Genomic DNA, 24,966 nt, shown 5'->3' with positions numbered 1-24,966 from the left:
GCGTTCAATATTGTTCATATCAAGCTGCATTCCAAGGTTATTTAACTACATCGCCACCCCTTCCTGCACCTAATATTTCAACGTTTCGTTCTCTGTGTCGCCGAGATCAAGACATAGCAAGTTGTTTCTGTTTAGTGTAGATGCTTGATGTTTGGACGGCTGCAATGTCGTGCTTAATCTGAGAAGTCTCGTTCAGCTTGGGGTTGATATTATAGGCCCGTTGTGCCATTTCAAACGTGGCTAGGCGGTCTCCTATTGCCGTCAACTGTTTGTCATGCAGGAACATCATAGGCAGCGTTTCTTTCTTTTAGTTCCAATCGGATGGCCTTGTAGTTTTTCTCTAGTCGCTTTACGTTGTTGAAGATAGTGACTAGCTCTGGTGAATAGGAAGGACTCCAGCACAGCTCAGCGTCACCAGAGAGCATTCAATAACAGCTGAGACAGCAAGTCAAGTTAAATCGCTGTTGCGCTTCAGATGGGCTGGTTCATGGCTCTGCTCTCCATAAAAGTTTAAAAACTAAATTGTTAGGTTTATTGCGCCAAAACCACAATGTGATTATGAGACACACCGTAGTGGAGGATTCCACATTAATTTTCAGCCCCTGGGATTCTTTAACGTGGGCCCAATGCACGATACACAGGTGTTCTTTGCATTTTTCTTCCATGGAAGTGCGGCCACTGTGGCCAGGATTTGAACCCGCGACCTGGTGCTTAGCAGCGTAACGCCAAAGCCACTAAGCTAAGAGTCTCTATAAGATTACGCAAAGGAACAACAGAGGCTAGTTAAATGTGTCCACTGCAACAAACCTAAGCCTTCAAGCGCATCGTTGCTTTAAGAAAACGATTTAGAAACGCTCTGCTATTCACTTACATTGGCAGTAATCTACGATGTGCTCAGCATAGGTTTTTAATCTTGATAATTTCTTCTCGTATCTTGTCTAAGGTTAAAGAGAATTTGATACTCCGACGCGTTCCCCACCCTCCCTATTTCTTCGCTCGTTTGCTTTCCTTCTTGGCTATTCTTTCCACGTTTCTTTCCCACCTTACCCTTCCTCCAGAGTAGGGTAGCAAATCGGAAACTTGCCTTCCAGTTAACCTCGATGCATTTCCCACCTCATTTCTCGGTCTTGTTAGCCTAAGATATGTAAGAGTGTTCACGCAACCACGCAAGCACTTACGAGCGCTGGCACTGCAGCTGCTTCTCTGCTTCTTGAACCTAAGTCACGCGTCGACACGCTCTATTGTGCACTTTACTCTTTTCACGCTTTGCTGAAAGAAAAAGACAAACCGTGCATTCCGGAAGGGAGGGCACAGAAAGAGCACAGTGCTCACGGCAAAACAATTCAATAACGCACTGATTTAAACTTCTAGTTCATACGAAAATGAAATTATGTGAAAGAGAGAGATAATATGAGGGCGGGCTTCGACTAATTCAGGGTGCGTCGATCCGGGTAACCACTGCGTGGCATCATAAATGTTTCCCAACATCCACAAAAAGGTGGTTAATCCTAAAGCTTCTTGTGCGCAAACAAACAGGGACGAAGAATAGAAGAAACACAAGGACGAAAGCGCTCGTCCTTGTGTTTCTTCTATTCTTCGTCCCTGTTTGTTCGCGCACAAGAAGTTTTAAGATGAATCTGTTCCAACTAGGCCGACTCGCAGTTAGGTGGTTAATCCTTCACATTTTGCCAGGGAAAGAAAAAAATTGGCCAAGTGAGGCGAGGGGGTTGCAGTATAGTATCAACGACTAAACAGAAGGAATAAGGAGTACGATAAATAAAAGAGAGAAGGGTGTGTGCGTGTGGGAGGGGGGGGGGAGTTGAGTGCGAGAAGGGTGTGGTGGTTCGATCATAAAGTGCATCGAACGAGGCCGAAGGGATGCAGTGGAAAGGGAGAAAAAGAAAATGTATGAGGAAAAGGTTTAAAGTGGTTCGCAATGGCAGGACGGCAGAATGTCAAGCGTATAGAACGAGCGTCGCTAGCTCCTCGAGCTTCTCTGCCTTCAAGGCAGCGAGCCAATTGCACGCGACCGGTCACCGCTTCCTCTGCGGCACTGCAGGTTATCGATAAACGCGCCTTCGGTTTCGCGAGTAAGGGGAGGAGGGCTATCACGGAGAATCTTGCGTTGTTTTTCGCAGCCCGTTATACCTACTAGAAAGAGGCTGTCTCACTGCCGTGGAGCCGGGAAGGTGGGCAAAGTCATCGCAACTTTAATGACGCCAATTGGCCATCGGAGCAGGCAGAGCAAGAGACGGGGATGCGATCGATGGCGTGCATGCCAGCTGTGCGCTTCCGTCTTTCAGAATAATGACTCTCTCCTAACGTGGCGGTGTCGCCAAGAAAAAAAAAAAGCAAGGACGAGCGGGTACCAGCCAAGAACGGTTTGAAGCCGCTGCGGTGGCGGTGGCACAGCATCAACAACAGAAGCGGTTGATCTGGTTGCGGCTATATACGTGCGCTCCCCTCTACAGAACGCTAAGAAGAACGGGAGAGAGTGAGCGGCATAGCGGAGGAAATTAACGTCGTTGACTGATCGGCCGGAGGTCGAGCGCTCGGCGTCCACTTACTGCGCCAAAAACCGGAACGCCCTTCAATGTGCGGTAGAAGGTGGTGTTCGTGAGAAGTAATAACACCGGCCCTTCAGCTGCGAAAACTAGTGGAAAATCAAGACGACATCGCGAAGCGGTCTATGATCACCATTCAGTGAACTTCCGGTGTAAGGGCGTGCGTCTTGTTAAGCACCAGCGCCAAGGACTCTTCGATGCAGTTACGGTATAGCTCTGCCCTGTTCCCATGCAAAGTTCTTAGCAGCGAAACTCCTTTTAGTTCTGTAGGCATCATGTGCTTAAATTTGACTCATAAGTGAGTAGCGACAATAAAAATGTTGACACATCTTCTTTCAGACTAATGCCGTAAGCGCCCCTGATAACGAAGTCATCGGAACAATAGATGTACTGCATCGTAAGCGGTTGTTTGTTAAGAAACGAGAGGCCCTAAAACGAGCGGTGGAATTACGGTAGGTAAACTCTAATAGCGCAGAAGGTTGTAAAACGTATATTGTAACCAAGCCGCCCTCGATAGTAGTCGCATTACAGCACATCATTATCAAAAGCATTCATTTCTTTCTTTCTTTTTTAATCAAAATAAACAAGTTTAGTCACCCAATAATTGTGACGGCTGCTTTTTTTCATTTAATAGAAACAACAATGCGAAAGATATTGTAAGATAAGAAGGAACCGCCTCAAATTACCCAGCCTCTAGCAGTACATTTCATAAAGCTTTTTTACACATCATGCGGTACTCCTTTCCGCCATTGCGCCCCCCTCCCACCTCCCCGAACCCTCAAGAAAAAAAAAATACAATTGCGGCAGATCCAGCGTGCTCCCTCTTAAGAGGAAGCTTTACCAAAAGGCAACTTCTCATTGAAGTATCCAAATGCAAGTGAAAAGCGCAAATGATATCACTAGACATTCGTGATCGAACCTATTTGAATGAAAGTTGCTGCATTCACAGGGCCCCTCGCCAGACCCCACTGCAAAGTTCGCTTATACGACGGAGGTTTTACGGCGCCGCTGTTATGATTGGGGGCTCAATCACATCGCTCGTGATCCGTTGTCAAGAATGGAGTCCGGCATGAATTAGAAGGTAGCCGGCCCATGCCGTCGTCCAACATATCCACACTGAGGACGTTGATGAAGGGAAGGACTGCTTCTCATCGAGAACGAGGAATAAGGGTTTATTTACGGTATTTACATGCAGTTCATCAGTCTAGCATGACTGCGAGAGAAAGTACGTCAGTCTAACACGACTGCTTGAGAGAGTGTCTCAGTCTAACACTACTGCGTAACAAAGCCTATCAAGCATCCGCACAACAGCCGTTTATAAACACTCGGTCCTCCCCCGATTCCAAGGTCGCGGAAACGTTCGTCCAGTCATCGTAAACACGCCGCCTCTCCGCGGGACGGTTTACACACACACACACACACGCACACACACACAAACACACATGTTCTCGGTCTGAAACCGTAGAACTCGGAGCGGACCCTCGCAGCGCGCCGAGTAGCCTTTGTCTTGCGTCTTGGTCGGCGCGTGGGAACAGGTCTCCGACGACGTTCCCGCGGCAACTCCCCCACTCATAGAATATCAGGTCCGCGTTGGTGGGCTCGGTAACAATAGTTGGCCCGCCGAACTCATTCAGTCACAACGGCGACGAGGCTAGACTGTAACGGTGGCGATTTCAGCACAAAACCTGCTTCGTCAAACACATCCTAGCTGAAGCGACGGAGAGTGGAGGACGCGCATATTGTTCCCGACACAAAGCCGACTTAGTCACGCCGTGGCTAGAGGTTGGCGGCGGCGCTCCAGGAAAGTTGCGGCCACTGTCGCAACTGGCCGGCAAAACTTGCACTGCAGCTGGCCGTTCTTAACAGCGCCTCCATGGCCCGGAAAATCTCGACTGTCTAGCGCAGATAACCGCTGGGCAGGAAGAGAACGGCAGGTGGCCAGGGGGTGATGCCTTGGCTCGCAGCGACCACTTGTGTAATGATGTCACCGCCCCAAAACATCCAACAAGGACAAGCAACTGCAAAACGAACCCCACAACACGGCTCTGCGCCGAGATGACGTACCTTGGCTCTCACTTTAGACCCGCTAGGCTTCAAAGAAAACATAAGTGCAGAAACAAAAACTGCTGCATTTCGCTATGCCAATTTTTGAAGCAATTTCGTGCTGACAAATTCAGCAATCATGGAGGGAATCCTGCTAAATGAGAGGGAATCTTCTTGGCCAAACAAAATTAACACTAGTAACCCTAAAATTTAGGCGGGACTCTCAAACGCAGAATTCAAATTAGTCTGCTCAAACCATCGGCATTGCTATGCAACTTTCCCTTCTTATATCTAATGGAGAAGTACTCTTGGACAGTGAGACTCCATTGGAGCAAGCGGCCATTTTTGTGTGACATTTGATTGAGCCACGTCAGAGGACAGTGGTCGGTCTCGAAGGTGAACTTCGCTCCGTACAAGTAACACGACAACTTCTGGGCAGCCCAAATTAAACAAGCGCATTCCTTCTCTGAAGCGCTGTAGGCTTCCTCTCTTACATTTAGTTTACGGCTGGCATAGAGGACAGGGTGCTCCTCGTTATCGTCGCCGACCTGACGAAGTACCACGCCCATACCTCTGTCGCTTGCGTCGCATTGAACTATGAATTCCTTTGTGTAGTCAGGCGCGCGAAGCACAGAACGAGAAACCAATAGTGTTTTCAAACTTTGGAAAGCGTTCTCTTTGTCCTTATCCCAGTGTTCGCTACTCGGTGCTCCCTTTCGGACGGCGTCCGTTAATGAACTTGCCATTTGCGAGTAATTGGGAATGTGCTGTTGATAGCACCCCACAAGTCCCAAAAATGAACGAAGGTCTGTTTTCGTGCGCGGCTGAGAAAATTCTCCAATCGTAGCTATTTTCAGCTCGGCCTTGTAGTCTGGTGCCCTGGCCGACAACATGGCCCAGATAAGTAACCTGTGAACAACCTAATCTACACTTTTCCGCTTTCATCGTTAAGCCGGCTTCCCTAAACCGTGAGAACACCTGTTTGAGGTGCGATACGTGTTGTTCCCAGCTGACCGAAAAAATTGCTACATCATCAAGATATGGCAAGGCGAACTCCTGCAAGTCTTTTAGGACAATATCCATTAACTTAGAGAAGCTAAACAGCGCGTTCTTCAGCCCGAAGCTGAGTGCGAGAGGGCGAAAAGTGCCTACAGGTGAGATGAATGCGGCATAGCGGCTGGCACTTTCTGAAAGGGGAACTTTCCAGTACCCCCGCACGAGATCTATAGTTGAAATGTATTCAGCAGCGCTTACTCTTTCAATTCGTTCCTCAATGTTGGGCATCGGGTACAGCTGATCCTTGGTGATGGCATTTAACTTCCTGTAGTCAACACACGGACTAGGGTCCTTGTTAGGGGTTTCTACCAGTATTAGCGGTGACGTGTAGTCACTCTCAGCGGGCTCAATAACTCCCAACTCTAGCATGCGCTGTATCTCTGCCTCCATAATCTCTCTCTGTCTTGGAGACACCATGTAAGGCTTTGATCTTACTGGTTCGGTTGATGTCAGCTCTATTTCATGCGTTATTAGTTCGGTTCTACCCGGCCGATTGCTGAATCTGTCGAGATATTCCGCTAACACCTCTTTTAGCTCATCTAGCTGCTCGGGTCATAGAGCGTGCGAGCTTACCGAATGTTTTACTACTTCTTCTATGCCGATTTCAGAGTTGGAGGTCGCCCTATACTCCTTAAACGTGTTAGCGCCATCCTGCTCTTTGATGGTATAGTTAACGACTCCGCTCCGCTCTACATACGGCTTCATCAAATAGCACTGATATATCTTCACCTCCTTTCTGCGACCGGGCATTTTCAGAGCATAGTTAGTATCTGAAAGTTTGTGCAACACTTTAACGGGCCCGTCCCAGTGAACTTCAAGCTTGTTCTTTCTTGAAGGTTTGAGGATCATTACCTGGTCTCCGGCGTTAAACGGACGAAGCCTCGCATTCTTGTCGTAATAGAATTTGGCGTTCTATTGAGCTACTCCCATGTTCTTTTCGACTAGTTCTTGGGTTGCGCTTAGCCGTTCCAGCAAATTTAGCACGTATTCAACCACTGTTGGACTCTCCCGTCTTTCCTCCCACATCTCTCTTAACATTCTCAGTGGAGAACGGAGTCTCCTCCCATACACTAGTTCTGCTGGCGAGAACCCTGTCGCTTCATGTGGAACCGTTCGCAAAGCAAACAAGGTTGCCGGCAGACAGTTCTCCCAGTCCTCCTTGTGCTCGTAACAGAGCGCACGCAAAACTCGCTTAAGCACCGAATGCCACCTCTCTACACTGTTTGACTGAGGGTGATAGGCAGAACTGTGTATTAACTTTACCCCGCACTTTTGCAAGAATGTGAAAGTCAGTGCGCTCGTGAATACTGACCCTTGGTCCGCCTGAATTTCGGCTGGAAACCCAACTCGTGCAAACACTGTCAAAAGTGCGTCTACTACTTCGGTGGAGCTGATCTCTTTCAGAGGGATTGCTTCTGGAAACTTTGTAGCCGGACACAGCATGGTAAACAAGTACCTGTAACCTGACTTTGTTTTTGGTAGAGGCCCTACCGTGTCTACTACAAGTCGTCTGAAAGGTTCTGTTATTAAGGGCACTACCTGTAGTGGAGCTTTCTATGTCTCTCCTGGTTTACCCGAGCGCTGGCAGGCCTCGCATGATCTTACAAAGTTTTCTACGTCTTTGAAACAGCCAGGCCAGTAGTATTCAATAAGCAATCTTTCCTTTGATTTGTTTATGCCTAGGTGGCCGGACCACCCATTTCCATGACAGAGACTCAAAAGGTCCTCCCTATACTTAGTAGGTACGACTAACTGATCTAAACTCCTACACTTTCGATCTCTGTAGTGCCGATACAACAATCCTCCTTTCCCATGTATCGTCACGTTGCACCTAGCAATGCCTTCTTTAGCAGTGTGATGTAATTTAGCTAAGCTCTCATCATTCTTTTGCTCGGCTGCCAGTGACTCTCTATCCACACGTAAGAGCTGATCAAAGTTCTTTGAGGCCGGTGATAATAACGACCCTGTCTCGCCTGCGAGTGCATCAGCTTGCTCTTGCTGCATGCTTGAACTTTGACACTCTAGTGCTACGCTGTCATTGAGTTGGTCAGCTGGCAGGCTCTCCTCCACTGATTTGTTGTCCCTCGGCTCTACCTCGGATTCGGGTATTGAAGTTATACCTTTTTCTGCTTCCGCTGGAGCAGCTTGTGCATTTTCAGCCGAAAGCGACGCGATTTTACGAGCTTGGCCGTGGGTCAATGCCTATAGTATGTCCTCTCCCAGCTTAAGCTCTTTTTCACGCTGTAACTGATTAGAACGATTCGAAAAAATGTAAGGGTACTGCAGTGACAAAAATTTGGAAACTGCAGCCTCGGTCACTAGCTCCCCGAATGGTCCACTGATTTTGACTTTGGCCATGGGCAGACACACGCTGTGTTCTTCTGCAACCTGCTTGATCCATGCTACTTCTCCGGTGAAGTCATCTACCGTCACGTAAGACGGATGGACAATGTCCAGTGTGGCGGCACTGCCTCTTAGCACTCGGCATGGTTTGTCATTAACTTGCAGGTCGTGAAGATAGGGGCTTAAAGGTTCCATATTCTCGTGTTTTTCCTCTACGAAGGAAAAAAACTACGCTAGGCTTCCCGCAGTTTACAGCTATATGTCCCAGTTTGCGGCATTTATAACAGCGGATCGGCCTAAAAGATTCGAATTTTCTTTTCTGTTTCTTTTGTGCGGTTTCCCCGTTAAGTTTGTCCTCGCTCTTTTCTGCGGGCTTTTCCTCCACGTCTACAGGCTCCTATCGTCTAGTCTGCGAACCCTTTTTGAACGGAAATGGTTTCCGCGGTCCATTTCGACCGTCCCAATTTCCGTCCTCGGCGTTCAACTTTCTACGCGTTGCGTACTCTTCGGCTAATTCGGCCGCCCTTTCCACAGTGTTTACATTCCCTCTGTCTTGCACCCACAGTTTCACAGCTTGGGGGATGCTTTTGTAAAACTGCTCGAGACACATGCATTCTATCATCATGTCTCTGCTGTCGTACGCTTCCGCGTTTTTGAGCCACTCGACTAGGTTGGCCTTTATGCCGTATGCAAACTCCGGTACCCCTCGCTATCTTTCTTGCCTGTGCTTCTAAACCTTTGCCGAAAAGCTTCAGCTGAAAGGCGGTATTTCTTCAGAAGACTGGCCTTGACCTTCGCATAATTATATGCATCTTCCGCGCTGAGTCCGGCGATTACCTCTGCAGCCTCACAAGGCAACATAGACAGCAACCACTGTGGCCATGTACTCGGACCGAAGTTCATTGTCTCGCAAATCCTTTCAAAATTGCTTAGGAACAAGCCTATGTCGGTCCCGACCTCAAATGGCTCTAATAGCCTGTCCATGCGGTATGATTCTGCCTCACTTGATCGTCCCAGAGCCCCTTCACTCCCTTGAGACAACTGCAAACGTTTGTTTTCAAGTTCAAGTTGCATTTTTCTTAACTCGCGATCTGTATCGCGTTCCTCTCTCTCTTGTTCTTTTCTCTCTCGTCCATCTCTCTTTTTCAGAAGTTCGAACCCCATTTCAATTTCTTCCTCATTGGCCTCTTCGGAAATTAGCTGCAATAACTCCGATTTAAGCATTTCCTTGCGTACATCTAGGCCCAGTTCCTCACCAACAATCAACAACTCATCTCTCAGCAGTGTCCTTAACTCCATGATTTCTGCTTTACTGCATTGGTCCTGCTCGCTAAATCTAGCTAGGAAAACACAACCTAGCTAACACTCAACAATCTAGCTTCCCTACTGTTCTAAACAGAACGACCACAAAATGAAGCCTAGCGAGTCTAAGCAAGAACCAAGCACTCACCGCAGACACAGCACCACGTCGCAAAGTCCATCTCACCGCTGTCAGCCAGTTGTTACGATTGGGGGCTCAATCCCATCGCTCGTGATCCGTTGTTAAGATTGGAGTCCGGCATGAATTAGAAGGTAGCTGGCCCATGCCGTCGTCGCTACTTATCCACGCTGATGACGTTGATGAAGGGAAGGACTGCTTCTCATCAAGAACAAGGAATAAGGGTTTATTTACAGTATTTACATGCAGTTTATCAGTCTAGCATGACTGGGAGAGAAAGTACGTCAGTCTAACACGACTGCTTGAGAGAGTGTCTCAGTCTAACATGACTGCGTAAGAAAGTCTATCAAGCATCCGCACAACAGCCGTTTATAAACACTAGGTCCTCCCCCGATTTCAAGGTGGCGGAAACGTTCGTCCAGTTATAATAAACACGCGGCCTCTCCGCGGGACGGATTACACACACTTCGTAGAACTCGGAGCGGACACCGCAGCACGCCGAGTAGCCTTTGTCTTGCGTCTTGGTCGGCGCGTGGGAACAGGTCTCCGACGACGTTCCCGCGGCAACTCCCCCACTCATAGCAGATCAGGTCCGCGTTGGTGGGTTCGGTAACAATAATTGGCCCGCCGAACTCATTCAGTCACAACGGCGACGAGGCTAGAGCGTAACGGTGGTGGTTTCAGCACAAAGCCTGCTTCGTCAAACGCACCCTAGCTGAAGCGACGGAGAGTGGAGGACGCGCATATTGTTCCCGACACAAAGTCGACTTAGTCACGCCGTGGCTAGAGGTTGGCGGCGGCGCTCCAGGAAAGTTGCGGCCACTGTCGCAACTGGCCGGCAAAACTTGCACTGCAGCTGGCCGTTCTTAACAGCGCCAAGGGAACGCTTTACCGCAATAATTTTTTGATTGGTTCATTATTAGAGGAGTTGTAATTTAGATGGCCACAATTAGCACGTGACCAGGGTAGTTGGAGAAGTATTGGAGAGGTCTTTGCCCTGCAGTGGGCGTAATCAGGCTGATGATGGTGATGATGAACTTAAATGTGGCGTTACCACAGCTACCAGCAGGCAAGCTTCACTGCCAACGTAGAAACAAACTGCTACTGCCTCGACTAGCGTCGGCGAGCGCATTTTATTCCCCCCCCCCCCTGCCTTCGGCCATACGGGATCACGGTTACGTTACGAGTCCGGCGTTTTCTTTCTTTTAAATCCATAAGCATTTCCACGCCTGCAAAACGAGGAAAGACGTCCGTCCGTCACATAACACGATCGCTTTCAAGATAGGGCTCGCAGCTGCGAGCGAATTGACCTTCGTGCTGCCTATCGCTTAAAGGGACTGACAACTGGCCAGAATGTGTTACGAGACGTTGATGGAAATGAAATGACCATGACTTATAGGGATACAATCGAGCACGCTGTTCGCGATTTAAGTAGGAATTGTAATTTTAAATTGACAAGAAAGTATAAAGAACCGATAAGTGGCCAGACCTGGCGGTGAAATCTTGGTGCTTCGGTTGTATTCTATGAGATTACTGTACGTAAGTCGGCTGCTATTAAGTACACCGTAATTATTGCTGAAAAGTGCAGTTGGAAAATTATTAGACACTCGCGCATTATTCTATGCTTAGGAAATCAAAAACGCACGCGTGGCTATGGCCACACGCTGAACTCCGTATCACGTGTGAAGGCGTCGCTTCGTTTGGGGCCCGATTAGTTTCGTTTTTACTGGTTAAATACCAAATCAGTCAGTCAGGAAACCACGGAAACACGTAGTTATTATCTCAAAAATCATTTAACAGTTCGGAAAGTATGAATCGCAGGAACATCAACTTGAAAAGCAAAATTATGCTTTGTTACAGGACGGCCACACTTGTCTGCCTCCCACAAATGCAGGAGTATAACCGCTATCGCGCTCACCTCTCACCGTTTTCAACATGCTTTTAGTGAATGAGTGCATCCTCACTGCAGACGGAAAAATTATGATACAAAATGTTCCACGGCGTTTTCCGCGTTAGCACTTCGTGATTAAACATTGACTGGTAAGCTTTCCATTACACTAAAGGATGGCCACCATGAAATGTGCTTGTCAGTGCCTTTAAACGCGAACTATGCGTAGAGAAGAAAGACAGCGCGCACGAAGCTATCAGCACTCGCGGAACTCTGTCCGAATCGCAGATTGCTTTCAAGATAGGGGCCCGCGGGGTCGTGCGGGCCCCTATCTGACCAACTGACCCGCGACCAACTGCACCGGAATACAGTTGGTCATGATTGATAATGGTTCGCCACCGGCAGATATGCCGCGCGCGCTGAAGAGCCATAACGGCTTATACTGATCGGAACGTTATCAGCGCACCTCGCACCGCCACCTGCAGCACGTTTTTTGCCTCATCAATTTACCTGGCGCCGCCGTCCGCAGCAGCTGGTGTCACCACAGCGCTGTCGTTTATACTGGTCGGATCAAGTTTCATAACATTGATAACGACACCGGGATGCGTGGAGGTGAGAAAGTGGCCCAATGGTTACGCATAGTTAGACAATCCCCCCCCTCCTCCGAGTTTTTGCGCGTTTTTTTTTTCCTTGCTCTTTTCGTTGCGTAGCGCACTTCCAGTGCCGGCATTGCGCGTTGCATTGAACGATTTACCAAATTCACGTGCCAGAATCGGTGGCGTTGCAGGCAGTGCGTCTTACCTAGAGGCATTTGTGCGTGCGACCTCGACACTGGACCACGACGCACCATTTCGTCGAAAAGGAGGGGGCCTGGGCATTTCTTCGAAGTTTCAGTAATTTGCCGTGGGAGCCGCTTGATACTTTTCGGACACGATTGGCACCGCGTGATCGACGTGCCGTGCTTGAATGTTTGCGATGTTCGAACGTGGTGAGGGTTCCTTAAGAGAGACGTCTGAATTCTGCCTACTGTATGAAGCATAATTTTAATCTAGGGCTTAGTTTTTTTTTTTTTTTTGATACAACCGAAAATCTGAAACATAAAAAGAACTATTGCACTAATTAAGTTACAAATCAGTAACTCTGGAGCAAAACAATATATCGCAGTTCTGTAAAATGCATCCGTCAGAAAATCTTAATTGTACGAATCGGATATTAATTTTCCAGTTTACGTGGAACCGTTTTCCAAAATAACTGCACCCATATTAATTCTATTCTTTCGAAGGTCTTTATAACACATCAGTTTTGTGCGCTTTGGATGTCGCAATAGGTGCACTTTACAGAATTCTGATATCGTTTTTTGTTGCTGAGTAACAATGTTGCAAACTTGATGCTTTCTTTATTTTTGGTTTTCAACAATTCACGGTATAAGTGGGGTCATCGGGGTCATCGATGATAAACGGGGTCATCGGGCGGAGACGGGGGGAAAAAATACAATCATGTCGCTGTTTTCTTTTTGCTGGACCCAGCTAATTGCGTAGGTACCACTCTATCCGTGGTGCCTATCTGAAATTCGTTGCAAAAGGTCTAATCATCACAAGCGTTATACCAGAAGGCCCATAAAAGGTTTACCATATCGAAGAAAAAAAATGAGATGAACATAATCGATTCAGCGAAAACTACCAGAGAACTTTCTTCTCTATCATCGCCAAGCAGCTAATGCTGTTTGGCAGCCATTTTATCCGACGCAGCCATCCGAACACCAGCCAGAAGATGTCTTATCGTCCGGTATTTATACCAAAGTGGATAAAAATAAAGTTTATTATGTTCAAGCTAGTAAAGTATATTTAGCGAATACTGCCACAAGGCTACGTTTTTTTTTCTTGTCGACTTCCTAAAGCACCTAATGCTGTTTGGGTGTCACTTTACCCGACGCCACCTCCCAAACGCCCTCTCAAAAGGCTTTGAAGGACACCTCATTATGTCAGTTACTAATAAATAATGAAGAAAAGAAAGAATCCACTGGATTCGGTGGAAACTACCACTAAGGTCGTTGTTCTTTTCTTTTTCTTTCTTCTTTTTTCTTTTCTTGTACTTCGCTTCAAGCAGCTCACGCTGCTTGGTTTTCGCTTCATTTTCGTGAATGGCATTCTGAAATTTTTGGGCTGTATCTTTTATGTTCTTGAAAACTTTATCTAAAAATTACTTTTTCTTTTTTTTTTTTATTGAGCGTTCTACCTACTTAGGCAGTCTCTGTGGACAGGGCAGATTCGTATCGCGTGCTGTTTCTTTTTTTTAAGTGAGAAAGAGAGCTCTTTATTGAAACGCAGAGATACCTTCCGGCGCGTGTGAAATCGCCTACATGCCGCTCGGCATGAGGGAGAGCGGAAGGAGTGTTACATTCAAAATGAGGGCGACGTGAAAATCCATATAGGTCGTTCTAACATGTATATATAGCATTTCCTAGAACCTGCAGACCAAGCTAACATCCTGAAGATAAGCAAACAACAAACCGCTGCCGAGAAGGACAAGGCATAGGACGTATTTTTTTATGAAAACCAATTCGGGAAAAAAAAAATTGCCACATGCCGCTGAAAAGCACATTAGCTGTTACCGTTAGTGCTCTTTGTGTGCGCACCCTCAGTGGTTAATTCCACTGTCCTGAAGCCCTGAAACTGAAAAGCCTGGCTACGTCGATACGCTAACTTTTGCATTGCTAAATTGGAGCTTCACTTCGACCCGCACGCTCACATTCCGCGCCCTGCTTCCGGACAGCAACCTACGCTTCTGCGTAGTACACTCGAAACACAGCTGCGCATGCGCAGGCGCGCGTGCGAACGCGCACTAGGAAAAACACGCGTCTGTGCGGGTCCGCCTCACTAAGCTTCACCGTTCGAAACTTGGTAGGACAGAGAGGCGCTAACAAACGTGGGCATTGCATCGAAAGTCATAATGCGGAGCTCGAACCGACTCGTGCTTTTCTGTCAGGTTCTGCGTGGACTGCTGATACTGCAAGTGGGACTATGGACTATTTTCAACCTGCCACAATCGTCTCCCATTGTTGCCGTGAACGAAGAAGGCTTTGGGTGCGTGCTGCATCAAACTCTAAGACCTTACCCTCGCAAGGCAACGCTTCCATCAACAGATCTGCCAAGAACCTTTTCGTGGGCACCCAATGCCAACGCTCTGAAGTACGGCGTCGCCGGAGTACTTGATAGTGCGCCTGGCAGCGTCATTCTGATGGAGTACTCGAACCCGTTCCTGTTTTTCGCTCATGTCTGTCTTGGTTTGCTGCTATTACCAGCGAGACTTCTACTTTTTTTCCACGTTCCGCTGTAATCGCGTTCGGTTATGATCGTGCAGCGAGAACAGTTTCCGCCGGTGTTGGATTACTACGATCATGACGTCCACGGAAGCGCAACGCTGTCATCGCCGGAACCGCCGAGAGCGTTGCCATTGGCATTCTAAGCGAGAACTAGAAAGCAGTGCTTCGCCGGAATCTTCGACGGTGGGTATGACCGCGACATCATAGCCGATTTATTTTTGTCGCGAGTTCTGGAACAAATAGCGGTCCAAACCAACCACGAGACAAGTCATTGAGAAGAGCGCTAGCACAGTGCCACAATGTGCCAGGTGAACGAATAATAAAGCAAAGTGGCCTAAAAGAAGGAAAATATTTTAGTTGTTTTAACTAACGTAATGCAAACATAAACTGTGAATCAGTTTACTGTTCCGCTGATGAAAAGAAAAAGAAATAATAAAGAAAACGCCAAAGTATACTTTATTATCGCCACTGTACTCGTTTCTCCTGAAGCTAGCGTACATTTTCAAGCCCATGCATAGATTTTGTGTAGGGGAGAATGGGGGGGTGAGGGGGGGGGGGGCAGGGGGGGCGTCAACATGGCTGGCGTCACTTTTGGGCAACAGAAGGGTGTGACTGAGGACTGCCTTTGTTCTCGTCACTATGGACGCCGGTGTATCCGATGTGCTGTGTCCCACTGTGATAATGAACGTGGTGCTCTACACGAACAAGTACTGCGGAGCTGTCAACTCTACGGGGTGTTTGTATAAGCCGTTCGTAGCACAAAAGAGGTACAAGCCATCAGAGGCTAAACGTTTTCTAAATATTAAATACCCATGTACTACAATCGTGTGTCGACTGATAACTCTTAAAATGAGTGCGTGCAGTGTCTCAACCAAATGTTAAGGCATTGAGATTCCGTGAATGCAAGTCTGTGAATATAGAAGCTCCACTACCAGTTTACACAACTTCGCGATTCCATGATGCGATGCGCTAGCGCGTTAATGTTCCTGGTACACCTGCTTTCAGTACAGCAAGTGAAACCCGCGGTGGCTTCAGTCCAATTTGAGAGTGGCATGGAGGATGGCGAAACAAATAGGGGCGCCGGACGTTGTACTTATACTTAGCCGAAGTGGGCGACCGGCGTTGTCTTCCTTGGCATGCATGGTTCGACTTTGACTGCGCCAAAAATAGGGGAAAAAATGTTTTAATCAGCGAATTTGGCACGGAGTGACACAAGATCGAACGCGCACAAAGCGCGCACTACAGCAGCTACACTGACTGGCTGCGGCTGCGCGAGACACCGGGTAGTCAGAGGAGTTCACAATGAGTCTGTCAGGCTCACAATCAGTTCGTGCACAGCACTGTCGCAGACGGGAGTAGATGTGCAGGGCTTCTACGGGAGGCTCCCGTACCGAGCACTTTAGGAATTTCGTTAGCGAGTCTCAGTGGCTTCCAAGTCGCCGCGGCGTCATAGGGAACGAACACGCCGATAACGCTTCTCGGTCGGCTCTTCAGGGCGACGAAGAGGAGCCGGTACCGTTATCAAGGAGAGATGCCGCTAGAAAACTTCGAATGCTCACTCGCGTTATCACGTTCTCCTTGTGCAACGCAGGACGCTTTCAAAACAACCGGCTGCACAACCTAGACTCCTAGCTCTCTACGCCTTTGCATTCCAGCTGAACTCTGCCATCGCGAAGCTACCCTGCTTTATCGAATATGCCTACGGGTGGCCTTCACTAAGTCTTTTGCATTCCGAATCGGATGGGCCGATGGCGCCTCTTGTGATGACAGTGGTAGCGAGGAGACTCTTCAACACCTTCTCTGCGACTGTCCTCTCTACAATTTACAGAGACGATCGCTCGCAATCGCGATAGCGCGCTTTGACCAAAGACCTCTAATAGAGGAGCTTATTTTAGAATGCTGCCATCACAACCTATCGTATTGGAGAGCAAAGAAGGCACTGTTGCAATTTTTAAGGGCAACAGAATTGGACAAGCGGTTGTAGCCTGAACAGATGTTTATAGTGCTGCAAGTGCTACAATGCTGTGCGGTGACGGTATGCGGTGACAGTGACCGACTGTGATTGTATGTGTATGCTCCTTTCTTTCTTTATCTCTACTTTGCTATCCCTTTACCGTCCTCTCCTCCCTCTCCCCAGCGTAGGGTAGCAAACCGGATCTTCCCATCTGGTTAACCTCCCTGCCTTTCTCCTTTCTTCTCTCTCTCTCTCTCTCTCTCGTTAGCGAGCCCCATTTGTCACGCTGACAGGGCGGCAGGTTTATTTAACAGCAGCTCTTTAGCTGGACCGCGCAGACTTGCCACCGACATCTGGGCCTTCTTCCGACTGTCCCAGCCGTTGGACGAAGCGACGACGTCCAGCTGTATGCGGTGTGAGGACTGGGTGACGTGAAGAAAACGGTTAAAAGAATAAGAAACAGGTTTAATAGTCGAACTTGGCATGGAGTGCCATGGAATTGAACGAGCACATGGGGCGCACCAGAGCGGCTGCTAGACTGGCAACATTGAGGCTCCGCCAGACACAGGGTTGCCAGAATAGTTGATGGTGAGTGCGTCCCTCTCACGTCCCCCCTCTTTGTCAATGTCCATCGTGAGAGTGTCAGTCTGTTTACAGACTGACAGCCTCATAATTACTAAAGCTGGGTCCCATGAGAATCATGATTAGCACCTTCTGTGGTTTGCCGTCTTCACTGTTTACATTTATGAACGAATTACACGACAGCAATAATATGCTAACGTCGCGCTTACCTGCATATGCCCATCTTCTTACTAGGAACTAGGAGACTATAATCTTCCAAATATAATGTGGAGCATCACACCACCTTGTTCTGGGCCATTCTCCTCACAAGCTTTTTTTTTTTTTTGGTAATCTGTGCGCAATGCTTTTTTTCTTCTTTTTTTATACACAGTATTACAAACTGCCAGAGTGTGTATCAACACTGCTAATATACTTCATCTAATTTTAACCGCTGATCTAGCGACTTTTTCTTCATGGTTTCATACTTGCCGGGTATTACTAATAATGATTTGGTGAATTTTTCGATCACCGCTCAAGCATTTAAAAGCTCTAAACATAAATAAACACATATGCGACTACAAGATAGCTACTTCTGATGGTATTATCACCAAACTTTCAGCTTTCGTCGACAATTCGGTAACGTTGATAGCTGTTCAGTGCAGACTAACCGGGATATGCTTACAACTAAAGTTCAGGAACATAAAAATAAATTATTTACGTTATCATCACTTCAAATGCACAAGCGCCGTGGTATGACGCCGACCTAAGATGCTCATTGAGCAAACAGAAGCGTCTTTTTCGCCTAACAAATTTTTCTGATTCCACAGCAACCTGAGATGCCTACAACTTTGCATCCAACACACATATCAGCACTAAAATTCGCGAAATATAAATTTCTGTCATGTACACTACCGGATATACTAAACGCTAAAGTCAGAAAATTCTGGCAAATAATCAATCCGACCCACGATCACTCAGTAACCTTAGAAAATTCATCCGGCGCAATCCTTCCCGCTAACGCTTGTGCTACATTCCTTGATGACACATACGACAACCATTTTTCCGCTTCCTCCAATAAGCACTTAACAACAGCGAAACGTTCCTGACATTTTATTTATTTATTTATTTATTTATTTATTTATTTATTTATACATACTGCAGCCCGTTAGGGCTATGGCAGGAGTGGGTGTACATGCGAGGAAAACTGATTATGATATGCAGAAACAAGAACATAGAAATATAAAGATGTGAAGGAACTATACATCAGCAATAGCATTTCAAAATTGAGAAATGGGTAACAAACGAACTTCGGCAGGTAACAAATTCCACTGTTCAATCATGCGGGGAAAAAAACTGTATTTGAAAGTGTTAGTGCGTGGATGGAGTGGTCTGATATTAGAGGCATGATAAGCTCGAGTTAAAGTCGGGCAAGCTGGCATTAAAAGGGAGGGATCTGATAGGTGACAAAGAGAGTTCTTATAAGAATAGAAAATCTTCAGAGATTATATGTGCCGCCGCCTAGAAAGAAACTGGAGGTTTAATTCCGTAAGAGCAGCTGATGGTGAAAAGTCTCGGTCGAAGCGACGGTAAACAAAACGAATAGCCTTCCTCTGGACAGACTCAATACAATTAATTTCACATTGTTTATATGGGTTCCATACGGAGGAAGCATATTCTAAAATTGGGCGAATCAGTGTTTTAAATGCTTCTAATTTAGTGTCCCTCGGAGCAGCAGACAACGTGCGGCGGATGTAACCAAGTTTTTTTAACGCTTTACTACAAATGTAATCTATATGTTTAGACCAAGACAAAGTGGGTGTAAAAATGACGCCTAAATATTTGTATTGAAAAACTCGTGTTAGTGGTACACCGTTGCATATATAATCATAACATACGGGCATGTGTCTGTGAGTAAAAGACATTACAACAGTTTTATCAAAATTTATGCTCATTTTCCAAGTAGCACACTAGTCACAAAATGAAACAAAGGAATCTTTAAGGCGCTGATGATCAGCGAGCGAGTCAACTGGGCTGTACATAACACAATCATCTGCATAGAGTCGTATTTTTGAAGTAACATGGTCTGGAAGGTCGTTAATAAACAATAAGAATAGTAGAGGGCCACTAATCCTATCGACTAATTACCATTTAATTCTCCTGGATGTGACAATGTCAACAGCAAGTTTCTCAAAATTACTAAACATGTTTGTTCAATGTTGTTAACAAAGATATTTCAGCAATCATTAAACACATCTGATCTCTCAATGGAGTGGAATATCGGGACGGCCGGTCCGACCAACAAATTAGGTAACAGAAATTCACCTTTAAAGTACCGCTCTATTTCGCTAACGAGCACTTGTTGCAAACTGCTCCAACACGTCTTAATTACAAACCTCATTTGTTACCTCGAACACAACTTCACAACATCGCTTTAGAACAAAATTTTGTATCTAATGCGCAACAAGTGTTTTTTTCCCACCGCCTGCATTGTATTCTTCATTGATCTCTTGTACCGACTGCATCTTCTAGATTTTAGCAAGGCGTTTGACAAGATATGTAACTTGTGTATAAGCTTAGTCTACTAAACCTCGACTGTATTATTGTAAAACGGATTCAGCTCTTTATATTTTATTTTATTTTTTTTGGTAACCGTTTATAATTTGTAACTGCTAGTGGCTGCAACTCGCCGCCTGTCACAGTAGAATCAGGGGTGCCACAACGATCCGTTCTCGGACCGCTTTTATTCTTGATTTGCATTATAGATATTCCCTCTTTGTTGCCTTCGAACCTCCACTTCGTCGCTGACGATTGTGTTATAGTTCGAGAAATTAAAACAGTTCTGCCTTTCCAAATGATTTAAATGCGGTATCTGAATGCAGCAACACTTGGCTAATCGAATCAAATATTCACAAACGTGCCGTTATGCGCGTATTACGAACCCATTTAAAACTACCTCAAGAACACTCGTACCTATGGACCCTATTAGTTCGTATAAATATGTAGGCATGCGCATCACTTCTAACCTAATTTCGGGAATGCATACGGAAAAAACATTTTATTAACAATGCGAGCCGCGTGATCGGCTACATACGCCATAACTTTTCCAAAGCCCCACCTTCTTGCTCTATAAAAACACAACTTCGTTGTAAACAGGAATTCGCGTGAGCAGATTGGGTCCCCGCTTACGAAAACCTAATTAGTAGTCAGAGTTAGTGCAAAGCAATTGAAATCGTTTTATTCTTTATAAATATTTATTTATTTATTTATTTAAGATACTTTCAAGGCCCGAAGGCATTACAGAAAGGAGTGGGTGAACATAACAAAAAGGAAAGTGCAATATACAAAGACATATTCAACGTGGCGTTTCATGAATGCTGGTTTTGAAGGTGTCGGTATCCAGTATGGCTGCAACAGTGGCGGGAAGGTGGTTCCAATCTTTGCTTGTGCTAGAGATGAATGTATTACTACAAAGCTTAGTACGTGAAGACGGCCCACCAACTTTGAAACTGTGGTCAGAGCGAGATTATATGTATGACGGTTGGGTGGTAAGCTGTTCTTTCAACAAAGGGTTGTGGTGGTAGATTTTATAGAATAGCGAAAGGCGGAAGCATCTACGAGGGAAAGAAAGTTCTGGTAAGTCAAGTTTTGTTTTGATTGAGGTAACGCCAGCATTTCGGGAGTAGTTTGATAAGATGAAACGCGATAACTGAACCATTAGTGTAACTTACATGAAAGCTGACTTCTGCCGTCCTTCTAGCATAGCACCGTAAGGTGGCACGACTAAGTTTATTTCATAAGCTATATCATCGTGCCACCCTTCATAATGCCCGAATCACTGGTCCACAATATGTGTAACGCCGCATCGATCATCAGTACAAAATCGGAAATAAATCATGCAGCAGTAACTATATTTTCTTCAGTCTATTATTCAGCGCACATTCCTAGAATATAACCATCTTCCTGCAAAAATTGTAGTCATCTCTAAGAATAAACACTTTCGCGGAGCATTAGCTAATGGCATAACTAGGAGCGATTTTGATGTATAATAACAAAAATCACTGTATTCTGTTTATATTTATTGTGAAGTTTTGTACTACCACTCCCCTCTATAATGTCATATGGCCTTGAGGTTAAATAAATAAATAAATAAATAAATAAATAAATATAACAGCTTCAACGACCGCCAATAATGCAAACACGATTGTTGTAAACCGATGCAGCCTGTAACAATATTCCCCGTATATTACATGTCCACTGCCGTAGCAAGCACAGCCATAGGACTGACAGTACACCGAAATAAGTAAATCAATAAAAGGAAATTACCGCCGAGCACTTGAAACAGATATACCTGATCACGCATTTCTGTTGTCTATGTCGTGTGTACACGATGTGCCAATATGAAAGCAAACAAAAGATTTGCATTGAACGCCAGTAATTCTTACCGGTTTTGCGCTGACATGAAAGAGCATTAGCGGTGTAATTCGAAAATAAGGACTACGCAGCAGGCAGCATTCCTTGCTTTGCTGTGCCTCGAACCTCTGCATCTACAACTCTGCTCCACACTAGGCGTCACGCTATGTGTGTGTTCTTCGTATGCTACATTTTGCCGGAGCCCTTCTTGAACCTACACGCTGGGGATGACTGTTCGCAAAATGGGAGCCCATTTCCATTTGAATTTGACAAATTTGCTCTTCGTTTACTGTAAGAAAAATTTTTTTTTTTAATTCGCGACGTCTGCAATGACCGCTGCTGCGGTCCATGCCAACCGAGGCCTGAAGCCTGCATATCTTTCACCCGCGAAAATACACATGTCCTTGAGGGAAGTCTGCTGCGAACGCTATTACGCATCAGTGCGCTACTTAAATATGGATATCAACTTGCGAGGGAATTGTCAGAGGACAGGAAACGTAGATATCTTTTAAATCGCATGTGAAATGTTAATATTAAAAGGCATGTTAATCTAGAATCTCTACGTCATATTTCGAGACTGTATCTTTTTCACAAATTCTATCATTCGCCACTTCAAATTTCAGCTATATTACCAGCTCATCGCCAGTACAACCGCATTAACAACAGAAAAGCCGTGTATCCTCCTCCCCCTGCGCAGACTGACTCCCAGCTACGCTAATTTTTTTTTTCTGTGAAAACCGCAAGGGACTGGAACGGTCTGCCTGCCAACGCCACGCACCGCTCCAACGCACTTCAATTCAAGCCCGTTCTCGAATCGCTGTTTTGTTAAGCTCAGCCCATCCCTCACATAATACCCCATCTCTGGGGTCATTGAGATACAATAAATAAAAGTAAATAAAATGCTTTTTCTCAAGTGTCTTTGTTCTTTGTTTAAGAGTGTCGTTGCTTCTGAACTTGAACACTTTCATGACTTCCCCGTAAACACGGAAATGTTTTCGCATTTTGTTTATGTTCCATGAACCTGAGTGCTATAGGTGTATCCTCCTGCAGGCAATGAGTGCTCCGCCTTTCCTTCTTTTGGTATTTCTTTCCTAAATTCTAAAAAACATATATAGCATAACTCGAACGAACACTGATCACATCTAAAATATTTTGCAGACACATAACGAAACCTTCTAAGCGAGCAAGTACGTATAATACGAATAAGTGGTAAGAGGTTCTAAGTGCACACGTGAACAGCAAAGCATGCCGCTGCCAAAAAGAAATATTAAAGAGAGAGAAAGAGAGAAACTAGCCTTAATAGTATGCTGGAGACGTTAGCCCGGCTGTTCGCCTGACATGCTTACTCCAGGTGCTGCGTGATATGAGATATACAGTGATAAACACTTTACAACACGTACAGTCACACACACGCGCACACACGCGCACACACGCGCACACACGCGCACACACGCGCACACAGATACACTATAGGGATGTTTACAAAGTTTCGTTAAGGCTCGTGGCCCGCAAGAAATTCAGCAGCGCCCTCGTGGCGCGTAAGGCACAGGTGGTGCTTTGCCGTGGGTTGAGAATGTGCTGTAGTGACAAGCTCGAGTCCCATTGAAGGTGCAGTGACGCCTTCAGAGACTCTCTGACACGCAGCGGTAGCAGTCGCACAGAACGTGTCGCAGATATCCAGGGGCGTTACATTCAGAGCACATTGTCCGTGAGTTGAATCTTACACCTGAAGTAGTTCGTGTAAGCCACGTTGAGAATTACGCAGTAAAGGCATGCTTCGTCTTGTCTGTTGAGGCCTCGGTGCATGTAAAAGTCGCACGATAGATCTATCTTGTATAGGGGTTCGTAGTGGTAGCCGGCATCCGTCCAGAGCGATCGCTGGGGACGCCAAGCCTGTGCGGATACCAGTGTCGCGGCGAGTTTTCTCGAGAGAGGAGTCCGGATCATTTCTCTCGAAATGTCGCGTCCAGCTTTAGCAACATGGTCAGCCTGGACATTGCCTTGTATTCTGTAGTGGGCTGCAGAATAACGCAGCACAGCGCTGTGATGCAGTTCGCAGGCTTTATTGCATAGGCGTCTGATGTCCATTACGCGTTGTTCCTGCACACGTAGCGACTTCAGGGACTGGACGGCCGCTCTTGAGTCGGTGAAGATCACGCAAGAATGAGCTTTCTGCTCTATGATGTAACTAAAAGCTGCCCGTAGTGCAGCTAGTCCAGCGGCTGTAGCTGAAGTGCTGTGACTGAGAGTGGCAGAGATGGTAACACTCGCAGATGGTATCCACACACCAGGCTGATGACGTGGGCGTAATAGAGTCATCAATGTAAATATGACGGTGAGCCCTGTAGCTCATGTTAACAAGCTCTAGAGCAAAATATGTCAGCGCTGGACCCGGAGCATTTCTCTTGCTCTTGAACCCAGGAAGGAAAGTGACAATGGACGACAAGGGAATTTTCCACGGTGGTTCCGTCAGCATAGAAGGGCTTTGATAATTCAGCGGGAGCAAGCTCCACACCACAGGACCGCTATCTGAAGCAAGCAGATGACCCCGCACTGTGGCGGCAAAGCGCATGTGTGCTCGAAGAAACTCCTGTTGAAGAAGCACTGGAATCGATAGGCGTCTGCTTTCTGCAAGGGTTCCTACACTTGATGTGTTCTTCGGTAGGCCGAGGCACACCCTCAGGACTTTTGCTTGCACGCATGTGAGTGCTGTTATGTTGGTTTGGGAAATGCCCTGTAGCGCAGGAAGGCTGTATCGCAGGAGACCTTCGCACAGAGCCGTATACATACGTAACAAAGAATTTGTGGAGCAGCACCCAGCGTTGTTTGACAGCATACGGAAGTTGCTCGTGTATGACCCAATTTTTTTCTTTAAGTATTGTTTAGTATTTTAGTCCACTTCAATAGTCTGTCGGTTGTCACACCCAGAAACTTGTGACTTGACACGTACCGAATGGGAGAGTGTGCAACCGTTAACGTGTAGCGCGAGGCATCACGCATACTGAAACAAATGGCGGCACACTTTTCTAGTGACATCATTAGACCTCGTGCAAATAGAAAATTTTTAAAAGAATTGATAACTTTCTGCAATCTTGCTCGTAGGACACGTCTATTGCGACCACAGCTCCATAATACATACATGTCATCTGTATATAAATAAATTTCAACCGATGTGGGAATGCACTTCTCCAGTCCAATAAGGGAGATGATAAATAAGGTCGGTGTTAAAATACCACCCTGGGGAACTCCTCGATGCACTGTGTGCTGAGCTGTGTCACCTTCTTCTGTGGACATGTAGGCTGACCGATCAGTGAGGCTGCGCACAATGCTCCATATTCTTGACAGCGGTTTTCTGGGGTCAAGTTTGGAACAGCAGATGCGCAATTG

This window comes from Dermacentor variabilis, chromosome 6 (genome assembly GCF_050947875.1).
Source record: "Dermacentor variabilis isolate Ectoservices chromosome 6, ASM5094787v1, whole genome shotgun sequence".
Classification (NCBI taxonomy): domain Eukaryota; kingdom Metazoa; phylum Arthropoda; class Arachnida; order Ixodida; family Ixodidae; genus Dermacentor; species Dermacentor variabilis.
This window is presented reverse-complemented; position numbering follows the sequence as displayed.